Source organism: Callithrix jacchus, chromosome 17 (genome assembly GCF_049354715.1).
Source record: "Callithrix jacchus isolate 240 chromosome 17, calJac240_pri, whole genome shotgun sequence".
NCBI classification, from domain to species: domain Eukaryota; kingdom Metazoa; phylum Chordata; class Mammalia; order Primates; family Cebidae; genus Callithrix; species Callithrix jacchus.
The window spans coordinates 25818550-25832584 of record NC_133518.1 but is presented as its reverse complement, the minus strand read 5'-3'; the positions used below and the strand labels follow the sequence as shown (position 1 = coordinate 25832584).

General features: G+C 41.3%; 1 protein-coding gene and 1 pseudogene across 2 annotated transcripts in view; one reads left to right on the top strand and one right to left on the bottom strand.

Annotated features, from left to right (window-relative positions):
* SCHIP1 (schwannomin interacting protein 1) overlaps window positions 1–14035 on the top strand; it is a 610058-nt gene that overhangs the window by 430282 nt on the left and 165741 nt on the right. The window lies entirely within an intron of this gene.
* The window catches only part of LOC103788746 (splicing factor C9orf78-like), a 29477-nt pseudogene continuing 19528 nt past the window's right edge, over window positions 4087–14035 (bottom strand).

The following is a 14035-nucleotide window of genomic DNA, read 5'->3' as shown; positions in this document are numbered from 1 at the left end:
AGTTAACAACACCCTTAGGATCAATAACATTAGTTTCATTGTTCAGTAAAAAACGGTTCTAACCGGGACCTAAATAATGCAGTTTAGGTGTACAGTTTTCCAGCTTTAATTAGGGGACATTTTGGAGTATGTTCAAAATAAAAGAATTACATTTTTTTTTTTTTTTTTTGAGACGGAGTTTTGCTCTTGTTGCCCAGGCTGGAGTGCAAAGGCGGGAACTCAGTTCACTACAAACTCCGCCTCCCGGGTTCAAGCAATTCTTCTGCCTCAGCCTCCTGAGTAGCTGGGCTTACAGGCATATGCCACCATGCCTGGCTAATTTTTTATTTTTAGTAGAGACAGGGTTTCTCCATGTTGGTCAGGCTGGTCTTGAATTCCTAACCTCAGGTGATCCTCCTACCTCGGCCTCCCAAAGTGTTGGGATTACAGGCGTGATCCATCATGCCCGGCCAAGAATTACATTCTTTAAGAAATTTAAAATAAAAGTTTTCCACCAAGCTTCGGGTATTATTGGGGTTTCAAACTCAAATCCCTACAGAGTGCAAGAAGATAAAATAATGAAAAGAAATGGAAGTCTGTTAAAAACAAACATACTACAAATACAATAATCAAATAGCATTTGACAAATGGTCTTCATTTTCGGGAGTACAGTCAGGTGTGGCAGGGACTAGGCAGCCTAGAGCCTACTGCTCATAACCAGTCTATTGTTACCAGAACTGAAATGGGGCCAGATGTTACTAGGTCTCTTATTTTTCCTGTGTATTAGAGTTCTATTACAGAAAACAGAAACCACTCTAGCTATTTTAAGCATAAAGGGCAAAGGTCTTCAACACAGGGAATTAGGTGCTTACAATGTGTTGAGGCCAGGCCTCCAGGACTTGCTGACAGGGAACAATGAAGAGACGGCCTTGAAGGAGGCTGCCAACCCTGCCTGAGTCAGAGGCCCGGAAATCAGTAAGCTTCCCCCTGAGCAATTTGATCTGGGAACAACTTGGAGATTAGGAAGATATTGCTGCTGTTGCTGCTGCTGGTTCCAGAGCCATGCTTCACCAACCAGGGCCACGCTAACAACAAAAATAACAGCAGCTTAAAGATGCTGCTGACACCATCCACCTTTTGACCCTTACAAAGCTGGTGGCAGGAACACTGCTACAAAAAACCCCAAAGTGGGCTTGATCTGATCATGCCTGCCGCCAGGAGCAGCCAGGACTGCTGCCTTTTAAATCTTACTTGAATGCATCTCCTTGGTCAAAGTTAAAGCTAAATCACATCGGAATGCCCCGCTTAGAAATGTCCCTTTTAGCTGCCCAGCCTCTGGGGGCAGGGAGTGGCAATATGCAGAATGTATACAAAGTAAAAATTCATTTTATTAACTTTATTGTATTTTTAGGCAAAGATCAGCTGAGCTTTTTAATGCTGGCAATTAATTCAATTTTTTTTAAATTAATGGATAGGCAGGCCAATAATGTAGATATCAGGAAAATGCATCTGTGGCCAAGTCTGGTTGTTCATGCCTGCAATCCTAACATTTTGGGAGGCTGAGGCAGGAGGATCGCTTGAGCCCAGGAGTCAAGACCAGCCTGAACAATGTAGAGAGACCCTGCCACTAAAACAAAATATATTTTTTTAATTAGTAGGTCACGGTGGCACGCCTGAGGTCCCAGCTATTCCGGAGGCTGAGTCGAGAGAATTGCTTGAGGCCAGGAGCTGAAGGCTGCAGTGAACTATGATTATGCCACCACTCTCTAACCTGAGTGATGGAACAAGACTCTGTTTTTAAAAAAAAAGAATCAGGAAAAGGAAAAAGAAGGGAAGAGGAGAGGAGAGGAGGGAAGGGGAGGGGAGAGGAGGGAAGGGGAGGGGAGAGGAGGGAGGTGGGAAGGGGAAAAGAGAGGCAGGGAAGGAAATGAAGGGGAGGGAAAAGGGAGAGAAAATGTATCTGTGAACAGATTCAGCTTCAGAACAAGTAACTGGAGGGTGCTTTTGGTTCACTTCAGTGCATGGAGGAAGACATGAAGCCCGACCCCCGGCTCCGGGTCAAATATGAATAACAATGTCTATAGTGTTGTGCTATATTCAAAGCACTGACAAAGGTATTTATTATTACAAAGATAGTAAATTCTTGATAAAATAATATTTCAACAACACATAAATGCATATAATAAAATTTAGTTTATCTTCTTTTTCTCTGCCCACTACCACTTCCCACATGTAACCTAGAATAACATGAGATAAGTCAGGCTTCCCTGTGTTAGAAGTTGAATCTCTGGAAGCATCCTTTGATTCAGGGAGTCTACACAGAGAAAGCTAGACCCAAGGTGTTGGACTAATAAAATAACCTAGCCAATATGTATGGTTGGGGGGTAATTTGGCTGGTGAGTTTAGTGACTGAGGAATAGGTGACCTTTCCAAAATGGATAGCTCACATTCAGCTGGGAGCAAAGGGAATTTCTTATAATGTATTTTATAGCCAAGTAAACAAATACAATGTTCTGTATCAGGTGTTTTATAAGCTTTGTGGTAATCTCAGAGTTTGTGGCTAATGTCACACTTACTGTTAATATTTGAATAACTGGCCGGGCACAGTGGCTCATGCCTGTAATCTCAACACTGGGAGGCCGAGGTGGCCAGATCACTTGAGGTCAGGAGTTTGAGACCATCCTGGCCAACATGGTGAAACTCCGTCTCTACTAAAAATACAAAAATTAGCTAGGGGTGGTGGCAGTTACCTGTAGTCCCAGCTACTTGGGAGGCTGATGCAGGAGAATCGCTTGAACCCAGGAGGCCAAGGTTGCAGTGAACCAAGATTGCACCACTGCATTCCAGTCTAGGTGACAGAGCGAGATTCTGTCTCAAAAAAAAAAAAAAAATTGAATAACTTAGAGAACATCTTCCCCTTCTCAGTAAACATAAAAAGAAAGTAGCTGTAATTTATTATATTCTAAACACTATAGTCAAATATTTAAATTTAAATAAGACCTTTGTTCCCCTATCTTATCTTTCAGCAAGGCTTCTCGTTTATTTTGCTCTTATTTCCTTTTTTTTTCTTTTTTCTTTTTTTGAGGCAGAGTCTTACTCTGCTGCCCAGGCTGGAGTGCAGTGGCACTATCTCAGCTCACTGCAACCTGTGCCTCCTGGGTTCCAGTGATCCTCCTGCCTCCACCTCCCAAGTAGCTAGGATTACAAGGGCCTGCTACCCACCCAGCTAATTTTCGTGTTTTTAGTAAAGATGGGGTTTGCCATGTTGGCCAGACTATTCTCAAACTCCTGACCTCAGATGATTAGCCCGCCTTGGCCTCCCAAAGTGCTGGGATTACAGGTATGAGCCACCACGCCCAACCTATTTAGCTCCTGTTATCACCAGAAAGTAAACATTCTTTAACTTTCATTTTAAAAATTCATTTTGTATTTAATAACTAAATTCAAAAAGAGATAAAAATATATATAGTTTTGCTTTTTCTTTCTTTCTTTCTTTTTTTCTGAGACGGAGTTTTGCTCGTTACCCAGTCTGGAGTGCAATGGCACAATCTCGGCTCACCGCAACCTCTGCCTCCTGGGTTCAGGCAATTCTCCTGCCTCAGCCTCCCGAGTAGCTGGGATTACAGGCACGCGCCACCATGCCCAGCTAATTTTTTGTATCTTTAGTAGAGACGGGATCTCACCATGTTGACCAAGATGGTCTCGATCTCTTGACCTCATGATCCACCCGCCTCGGCCTCTCAAAGTGCTGGGATTACAGGCGTGAGCCACCGCGCCCGGCCTGCTTTTTCTTTCTTAATAAAAAACTGTAAAGGTTAGAAAATACCAATATTCCTTTGAATACTGATATTCTAGTATTTTCTGCTATCAACTGAGCCCACTCTAAACAATGAAGAATGTATTAATGTGAAAGTAGAAGACATGATTGCATATGTAATGATAAAAGCACAATTGAAAGGGTATTATTAATAGCATACCATGGACACATAGTTGTTTCTTCTGGACCAAGAACAAATGTTAAGAGAAAGCCAATACATTTACAAACAAGATTTAGTGCCCACAAGAATGGAGTTTGCTTTTAAATAGGAAATCTATGCATTGTTTTATTTCAAAAAGTTACAAATTTAGTGCTTGAAAAAATCCATCAGGTAAACAGCAGGAGTAAGATAGTTTGCTTTTGGAACTATCTACTGGCAAATGAGCATGTATCTATCCAGGAAGCATTTTTCCATGAGAGGGATGGAGGGAGAAAGAACTGGTATTTACATCCCCTTCTACACATCTCAGTACCACCTTCATCTTCTTGAACTTCTCATAGCGATGGTCATCAGAGGCCTTCTCATTAACAGGATGCTTGCCAGTTGGAAAGGACCACTCGGGCTCTGGCTTCTCCCCATCACCTGCTTTCAAGGCTCTTCTTTGTTTCTGTATATGAGGCTGTTGAGCTCCTCGTGATAAAAATCGGGGCTGGGCGCAGCGGCTTACAGGTGGGGAGGCCAAGGCAGGCAGATCCCAAGGTCAGGAGATTGAGAACATCCTGGCCAACATGGTGAAACTCTGTCTTTATTACAAATACAAAAATTAGTCAGGTGTGGTGGTGGGCGCCTGTAGTCCCATCTACACAGGAGGCTGAGGCAGGAGAATCACTTGAACCCAGGAGGTGGAGGTTGCAGGGAGCCAAGATCAGGCCACTGCACTCTAGCCTGGCAACACAGTGAGTGAGACTCTCTTTAAAAAGAAAAAAAAGAAAAAATATCTGTTGTGCAGCAAATAATTCACAGCCACATTGGTAGGTATGAAGGATGTATCACTGTCTCTCTTCTTGTTCTACTGCTCTTTCCCCAGATGGGCTTTGGCAGCCTCCATGGAAATGATACTATTTTTTATTTTAGCATCGATGCTGAGGTCCATCTTGGAGGTGCCACTCAGCATCTGTCTGGAAAGCATCTCTTCTGTCTTCTTTGCTAAAGAAACACAAATGTTTTCTTGAAGTTCATAAAGGCAGTCCTCTGTGTTCTTCAGCTTGACTTTCTGTTCCTCCTGTTCCATAATCTCTTTCCTCTTTAGCTCTGTCTCAATGTACTTTATTATGTCTGCATCCTCATCCCTTCGGTTGGTTTCTGCAGAAAACAATGTCCCCAGGGTCTTCCTCTTTGCTGATTTTATCTTTGCCCCTTTCCTTTAGTTTCTTTAGGAAACTATGGTGGATACCATACCACCTGTTTTCATCTGAAAGGGATCATCCACTAGAGTAGTCTCTTCTTGTACCTTCTCTCCCACCAGCAAGGCCACAGCACTCAGCCTCTTCCTCCAGTTCTGCACCCTCTTGTTTCTTCCAGTTTTAATCAAACCTCCTCTGAGTCCTGTTCATCCTCTTCTGAATCTGAGTCAGCTTGGCACTGACAGAAAGTCTTCTCTTCTGTCTTATAGAGAGAGTAATAATCGGCACTTCTCAAAGTACTCAAGTCAATAAGACATTTCCTTCTCAAGGCATCTCATCAAATCCACAGGTTCTATAATTTCATTTACATTTAGTCAAGGTCCAATCAAGGATTTAAGTTTCTAATTTTTATTTCCCCAGTTGCTTAATATATACATTTGAGACACAATATTTTGGGTTTGTGCATGTGTGTGTTTGTGTGTGTGTGTCTGTATAGTGTGTGAGAGATACGCATGTGTGCTTGTATGCATATCATTTTTTCACATGCTTTCACATATTGTCTCATTAAATTGTTGAAACAACCATATGAATGAACAAGTTGCCTATTATTTTCTCCATTTTACTGAGGCTCAAAGAGATTTAGTGGCTTCGTGAAGATTAGTAAAGTATTAGAACAGATTTGAATCCTCTGGTTCTGAATCCAATTTTCTTTGCCCTAAACTACATGACTTCCTATAGAAATCACAAAGTATAGCTGAAGGGCTTTAGAATTTCTGGAGAAAAGTGGGGAGCAGGAAGAGTAGATGTGGGGACTCGTCTCTATGACATCTTTTCCTCCGGTTCCTATAGCCATTGGAGCCTGCTGTAGCTGTTGAGCAGAGCCTACGTGTGCTCAGTGCTTCCAGGAGCTGGGTAGGTGTTTTGCAGCCTGTTGTCTGAATCCCTGAGCAGAACCTAATTATTAATAGTTCATCCAAAATTTGAGTTCCACTTTGTTTCTTTTCAGTCCTCTTAGAGATTGGAGAACTCTTGCTGAATCTTAATGTTGTTTTTCTTATCAAAATACTTAAACATATTAACTGCAATTAATTAGGAAAATAATGGTTTCATAAAGATAAGAATTTAATAATAGCTGGTAAGCTCACCATCCATATATTTCTATTAGTACAGTTTTGCTATATATTGATTCTTTATAAATATAATAATTTTTAAATGAAATTATACTATATATTCTCTTTTGCAATGTTTCTGTGTTTTCTCTAGAAATAGAAAAGTATCACAAGTCTATTCCCATGTTTTTAGGTCGTTTTCTATAAGCACGTTTTTAGTGACTGTCTCACTGCATGATGTCAGTTTGCTTCACATACTAGGTCAGAATTTTAAATTCGTTCTGTTCATCGTCACTTTAGATATGCTATGTTTATTTCACTTCCTGTTTATTATGCAGAACCCAGCCCCAACCCCATGCAGTACCTGGAAGAAGCAGCCCTCTACATGATAAGATACCTCTTCTCCCAGACAAACAGCTGAAAGGATGAGGCCAATCTACTGGCACTCAGCAAGCAATCAGTCCATATCAATCAAGAATTTTAACTAAGAGACCCAGCAAAAGCAGTAGAGAGGAGGCATTGCAAATGAAAGATACTTTGCAACCTAATACAACCAAAAGAACCTTGGCCAAAACACTGTGATGAAGCTTGAGGTTGAATCTTCATTTTCCATATTCATAATTTTTTAGAATAATTCTTAGAATTGGGATTGCTAGCTCAATTTTATACATGTTTTAAGACTTTGATGCATATTGCCAAATTGCTACCTGGAAGAGTTGAACCAGTTTATTTTCCTTCCAACCACCACTAGAGGTTCATGTATTTTTCCCAATTTGATTTTCAAAATGGTATTTCATTGTCTTAAGTTGCCTAACTATAATTTCTGAGTGAGTTTTAAGATTTTCTACAGAGATTGACCATTTGTATTTCTTCTCTTGTTGATTCCTTTTTCATATCATTTGCTCATCTTTCTTTGTTTTTCTCATTGATTTAAAAATAACTCCTTATATGTTACATATTTTAATCATGATAAGGACCTTTTTTGCTGGACGCTAATGTGAGTTAGGAGAGGGGCGGGGAAGGATGGACCAGGGTTTGGGTGAAGGTCTGAAGCCAAAGGACTATTAGGTCAGAAGACACTGCAGCTCCTGACTCCTCTCCCTCTTCCCTACACCAGGATCTTTTTCCCCAGGGCATTCATAGACTTTCAAAAGGTATACAGACATAGATAGTTTTTAGGGAATTAATTTATGGATTTCGAATTTCACATAACTTGTTCATAAAATTGACTGCCTGAGAAATTTTTACCCACCTCCTTTTTCCACTATTTTGCTCCCATTTTACCAAATTTTGCTATGGTGATTTGCAATGGGGTATAAAGCACTCTGGAGCTCCAAACAAATGATAATTTGAAATACTGGAGAGGATGTCAAGAAAAAGAATGACTCTAATCCCTGGGTAAAAAAATTCCTTTGCAAGTCAAGTGGTTGCTAAATCTTGGCCTTCAATAAAATTTAAAGAAGATAATTCAATTGTCAGTTGATGGATTATTAAAAATTTTTTCTTGGCTGGGCGTGGTGGCTCACACCTGTAATCCCAGCACTTTGGGAGGCTGAGGTGGGTGGATCACGAGGTCAGGAGTTCTAGACCAGCCTGACCAACATGGTGAAACCCTGTCTCTTAAAAAAAAAAATTCTTATAAATCACCTTGTGCATTATAACTCAATGGGAATTGAGTGACACTGCTATAGCTGCCTTCATGTCCATCTACACAAACAAGATTTCTCAATGTTTTTATTGAGATGCATTTTAAGAATTTGATTTTTTTTATTCTTACTAATTATCTGTCTAAAGTTGTAATATATTTATATTGTTTTGATCAGTTATGCCCTATAATCATCAGGACAGTAGAAGTTACCTAACTGTAATAAATAAACCTAAAACTTCAATGGTTTAACACAACAAACTTGATTGCTCATTTACCTCACAGTTTGATGCAGATGAGGAGACCTTCTTGGGGACTCTCTTCAAAGAGTGACCAAGATAGTTCTGCTTCCATCTTGTATCTCTACAACCAGAGTTTCTAGTTCCAACTGGAAAGATGAGAGAGAGAGAGACAGAGAAACTCAATCAACTTTTCTTTTCTTTTCTTTTTCTCCCTCTGTTGCCCAGGCTGGAGTGCAGTGGTACCATCGCAGCTCACTGCAATCTTCGCCTCTGGGTTCAAGCGATTCTCCTGCCTCAGCCTCCTGAGTAGCTGGGACTACAGGCGCATGCCACTACACCCAGCTAAATTTTGTATTTTTAGTAGAGACAGGGTTTCATCATGTTAGCCAGGTCTTGAACTCCTGGCCTCAAGTTATGGGTACACCTCGGCCTTTCAAAGTGCTGGGATTACAGGCATGAGCGACCGCACTGGGCCTCAATCCACTTTTAACTGCTTAGGATAGGAAACAAGACTTCATTTCTGCCCAGTCTTTCAGTGGAAAACCATGAAATATAAATTTCCTGGATGTTCAGGAAGAAAAAGGGTGTGGTGAGCACAGAGCACTGTCTCTGCCACACGTACTACCAGCAACAATTGCAATGACAGCCCCATCCAGATGCATTGTCTTTTAACAGAGCCAAGGGTCACAGGAAAGAAACAAATTGTAATTTCACTTTATATTTATTATAGAAAACTAAGATAAAATTATACTAAGGTAATATTTAAATACTCCTAAGCAGAGAAAGATCTTTGATTAGGATAAAATTCTGTAAAAGAATGGAAATAAGTCTGGGCGCGGTGGCTCATGCCTGTAACCCAGCACTTTGGGAGGCCGAGGTGGGTGGATCACGAGGTCGAGATAGAGACTATCCTGGTCAACATGGTGAAACCCCATCTCTACTAAAAATACAAAAAATTAGCTGGGCAGGGTGGCACGTGCCTGTAATCCCAGCTACTCAGGAGGCTGAGGCAGGAGAATTGCCTGAACCCAGCAGGCGGAGGTTGCGGTGAGCCGAGATCACGCCATTGCACTCCAGCCTGGGTAACAAGAGCAAAACTCCGTCTCAAAAAAAAGAAAAAAAGAATGGAAATAAGAATTCAAAGGGAAAAAGAAATGATGTAAAACTCCTACCTGTTACCTAGTGGATAATGGTGGGTGTCATGGTGCTATACTACTTATATTCCATTAGATATATTGTAACAAGCTGAGTAACAGTATTACTTTTGAAAGCCAATATTTACAACAGACCATACATTACACCCTTTGCAACAATTTAAGTTTTGATAAAAATTTTTAGATTACAACATAAAACTGAAGAAAAGTATACAGTTTTTCAAAATTCCTTTAGGAGATATTGAACACAAATGTTGAAGCCCAGAGTTTTTAAGCAAATACTCACTTAGTTTGATTTCATTATTTAGAAGCTGACAAAGAAAATCAGCTGTTAGTAGGACGGCTTCTGCTGTACTGAATTTGTAGCTCTGTGCGCTACAAGCCACTGTTTTTTAGGACACCAATTTCTCAGGACGTCTAGGCATAAAAAGTTCCCAGTACAGAAATGTTACATTTTTTGGGCCGGGCGCGGTGGCTCAAGCCTGTAATCCCAGCACTTTGGGAGGCCGAGGCGGGTGGATCACGAGGTCAAGAGATCAAGACCATCTTGATCAACATGGTGAAACCCGTCTCTACTAAAAATACAAAAAATTAGCTGGGCAGGGTGGCACATGCCTGTAATCCCAGCTACTCAGGAGGCTGAGGCAGGAGAATTGCCCAGCAGGCGGAGGTTGCGGTGAGCCGAGATCGTGCCATTGCACTCCAGCCTGGGTAACAAGAGCAAAACTCCGTCTCAAAAAAAAAAATTACATTTTTTGGCAAAATTCATACTTGAAGGTAATAAGCAGAGCCACAGCCTGACACGCCCGCTTAGCTTTGTGGTCAAGCTACCTTAGAGCTTAAGTCTTCCACGCTGAAGTCTGAATTCTTACTGCCTTGCTCATCAGCTGATCATATTGAACCACTCTCCCAGCTAAATAAAACTCCTATCACTTTCCAGAAGAATCTAAAGCAGCCTGTCTTTTTGACCGCTGAAGATGGCAGTTTTAGACAGGGGTCTAGCTCTCCTCCCTAAAAAGGCCCATTGACCTTTATTGCAAGTGAAATAACTTATGGGAACAGTAAATGGCTAACCTTACTGTACTATAAAATAGGGCTCCCTGCAGCCTCTCTTCTCTCTCAGCTCTACTGAGAGGCTTATAATAGCATTTCTCGTAAAAGCCTCTGTGCCATTTCCCAGGTGCAAACCTTTATAGAAGTACAACTAGGGAGTTTCCAAAATTGCTTGAAGAGAAGATTGTCTAAGGATAATGCCAACTATTTAGCAGGTGTTTCTTGACCGGAATTTGAGATCACTTTATTTTTTGCATTTGCTTTTATGTAACCTGTATAAGTGGCAATTGGCAATATGCTGGAAACACAGGAGAGGAAGCTTACATTAAAACCCACTGAGGACACCACCTGATTTAGAGATCAAAAAACAAATCCTCTATGAACTAATGTAGTTAAGGCCATGAAAAAGAAACTTTTGTCAGGCTCCAAAAAAATATTTTTTAAACCATCCTATAATGCTTATTGAGCACTAATCATTTGCAAGGTGAACTGGTTGGTAGATGCTGCAGAATCTTTTCTGAAAAGAAAGATGTGGCCAGGCACGGTGGCTCATGCTGGTAATCCCAGCACTTTGGGAGGCTGAAGCGGACTGATCACCTGAGGTCATGAATTCGAGACCAGCCTGCCCAACATGGAGGAAACCTCGGCTCTACTAAAAAAAAAAATACAAAATTCACCGGGCATCATTGCGAGTTCCTGTAATCCCACCTACTCAGGAGACTAAGACAGGAGAATCTCTTGAACACGGGAGACGGAGGTTGCAGTGAGCCAAGATCGCGCCATTGCACCCTAGCCTGAGCAACAAGAGTGAAACTCCATCTCAAAAAAGAAAAGAAAAATGTGATCAGCTTAAAATTCAAGAATTCTGAGTTTTTTCCTAATCAGCACCCAGTCACCTCTTTCATGTATCCTATTTTATCTTCATCACAGAATTTATTACTGCCTGACATTTTCTTCTTTATTTATTTACTGGTCTGCCTCCTACAAGAACATAAACTCCATGAGCATCAGGATTTTTGCCTATTTTTTTCCACTGCTGTATCTCCAGGGTTCTGAAGAGCCCAGCTTATTGTAAATCTTATCAAATGACTGAATAAATTCCCACCCTAAGAAGGTGCATAAACTCACAAGGGTTGGAAAATGAAGCCCCAAATATCAGTAATATTTATTAACATATTTATTCCAGTTTTTTAAGTGCTTAAGTATAGCAATAAAGGGCTTGGAGGATTGAGGGATGTTACTTATAGGATGAATCAAGTTTCCTAGAGGAAGTGGTTAGGTTGGACTTTGATTTCCTTTGCTAGCGTGGGTCTGGGGAAAAAGGCAAAGTGTGGCCAACACATAGGGAATATAGGCTTGGTTCCATGCCTATACTTTTGTATGAAACAAAGGGCTGCTAGCAAAGCCTTCATCACCGTCAACAAATTAGTAAGCCCTATTCAGTATACCTACGCTGCCTCATGCTCTGGTCGGTTCTCCCCCTATATGGGTGTTCAGATGATTCCTGGTTTTCTCCCTTAGGCTCCAATATATATATATATATTTTTGTCACAGCCATAACATCATCCAATTTTAAACTCCTGGGTTTTTTTGGTTTGTTGTTGCTGTTGTTGTTGTTTTGAGATAGAGTCTCACTCTGTCCCCAGGCTGGAATGCAGTGGTGAGATCTCGGTTCACTGCAACCTCTGACTTCCAGGTTCAAGTGATTCTTCGGCCTTAGCCTCCTGAGTAGCCAAGATTACAGGCAGATGCCACATGCCCAGCTGATGTTTTGTATTTCTCATAGAGACAGGGTTTCACCATGTTGTCCTGGATGGTCTCAATCTCTTAACCTTGTGATCCACCCACCTCAGCCTCCCAAAGTGCTGGGATTACTGGTGTGAGTCACCTCACCCGGCCTAAAAATTCTGTCCTTTTTTTAAAAAAGGCAATCTGTAATTTCAGAGTAACTTTAATAAATCTGCACCCATTGTTACCTCCCCAGAGCACGTTTGAAATATGTAAGCTGCATGATGTCTGATCATGCTGTGATTATCTTGCCAGTGCCTTACGGACAGACCATATGCCTGTGGGTGGGTAGATGAGTACCTCCTAGAAGGAAACGGATCTTTTCACTATCATTCTGGGAGTTGATCACACCTGGGCAGGGGATAAAGACTAAGGAAGTGGGCCTTACATTTATGTCAGGGATTATCTTTCTCCTCTCTTTGGGTAGGTGGCCAATATTGTCCAAGCCCCAAGAGGTAGAAATTCTCTTGACACCTGAAGGAAAATGGATGGAGAATGAGGCAGATAACCATCTTCACAGGGACCCTAAGGCCAGTCTAGGATGTGCTATACTACTTCTCCCCCACTCACTTCCAACTTCCAGTAATGCCTTGTGAAGTTTTATTCTGGTATCAGCTGTCTCATGAGATAAAGGGGAGAATCTGTCTCACATTGGTTGGAGAAACGAAAGAGGAGCTCCACTTTCCCTTTCTTTCCCAGTGAGGCTGGGATGGGTTAGCTGCAGTGGACACCAGCAGAGGAAGGTTAGGTTCAGAGCACCTTGTGAAAGTCACTTGCAGTAGTAGCAGCAGGGTAGAGGGAACAAACCTGCCTTGGGAAAGCTTAGGTGACCTCTGAGAGGCCCTGGATCCCTGGGGAAATCAGTGGGAGACAGTTAGAAGCAGAATTATTCCTGGCAGTCAGTCCAGGGGGTTTTGGAGCTATCAGGTTTAGTCATCAAAAGTAAATGTGTTAAGGCAGGGTGTGGTGGCTCACGCCTGTACTACCACCACTTTGGGAGGCCAAGGCAGGCAGATCATCTGAGGTCAGGAGTTCAAGACCAGCATGGGTAAAACCCTGTCTCTACTAAAAATACAAAATCAGTTAGGTGTGGTGATGTGTGTCTGTAGTCCCAGCTACTTGGGAGGCTGAGGCAGGAGAATTGCTTGAACCCGGGAGGCAGAGGTTGCAGTGAGCTGAGATCAATCCAGCCTGGGAGACAGGGTGAGACTTCGATTAAAAAAGAAAGAAAGAAAGAAAAAGAAAAAGAAAAAGAAGTAGATGTGTTCCAGATAAAACTCTCTTTATAATATTGTGGTGGTAGTGAGAAATTATCTGTTTTTTCCAGATAATGTTGTTTATTGATGAAATACAAAAAGCCTTCTTAATAATGTGAGGAAACGGCGACATTGTTTAACATATTTAACTAATACTGTTTAAGTACTACCCAATTAAATAAGAGGAAATAAATGTATAAAACACTGAAAAGATGTCCCTAGTGCCTATTATAATACGCTGTAAGTCCTAATGAAAGCAAACAATGATGCTAAGACAAGTGCTGGTGCCAAAGTACCTCAGTCCAAATGGGGATTTTTCAACCTCTGTGCCTTAGTTTTTCTGGCCTATAAAATGGGGATGATGACCATTCCTACCTCATAGGTTTGTCATGAGGATTGAGACAGATTAAGTGAGATTACAGATTCAGTTGGTCAATCTGCATAAAGCTTTTAGAGCAGTGCCTGGTGCATGATGAGCAATCAGTGAGCATGAGCTGTTATTATTGCTGTCTGAAATAACCTTAGAGTCCGTAAGTCATTTCCTGTTATTTGCTATTATAGCTAGTAATGCAATGAGTAGCTCTATTAATATAATGTTTTGCTTCTGTTTAATTATTTCATTAGATTAAATTCCCAGAAATCAGATTG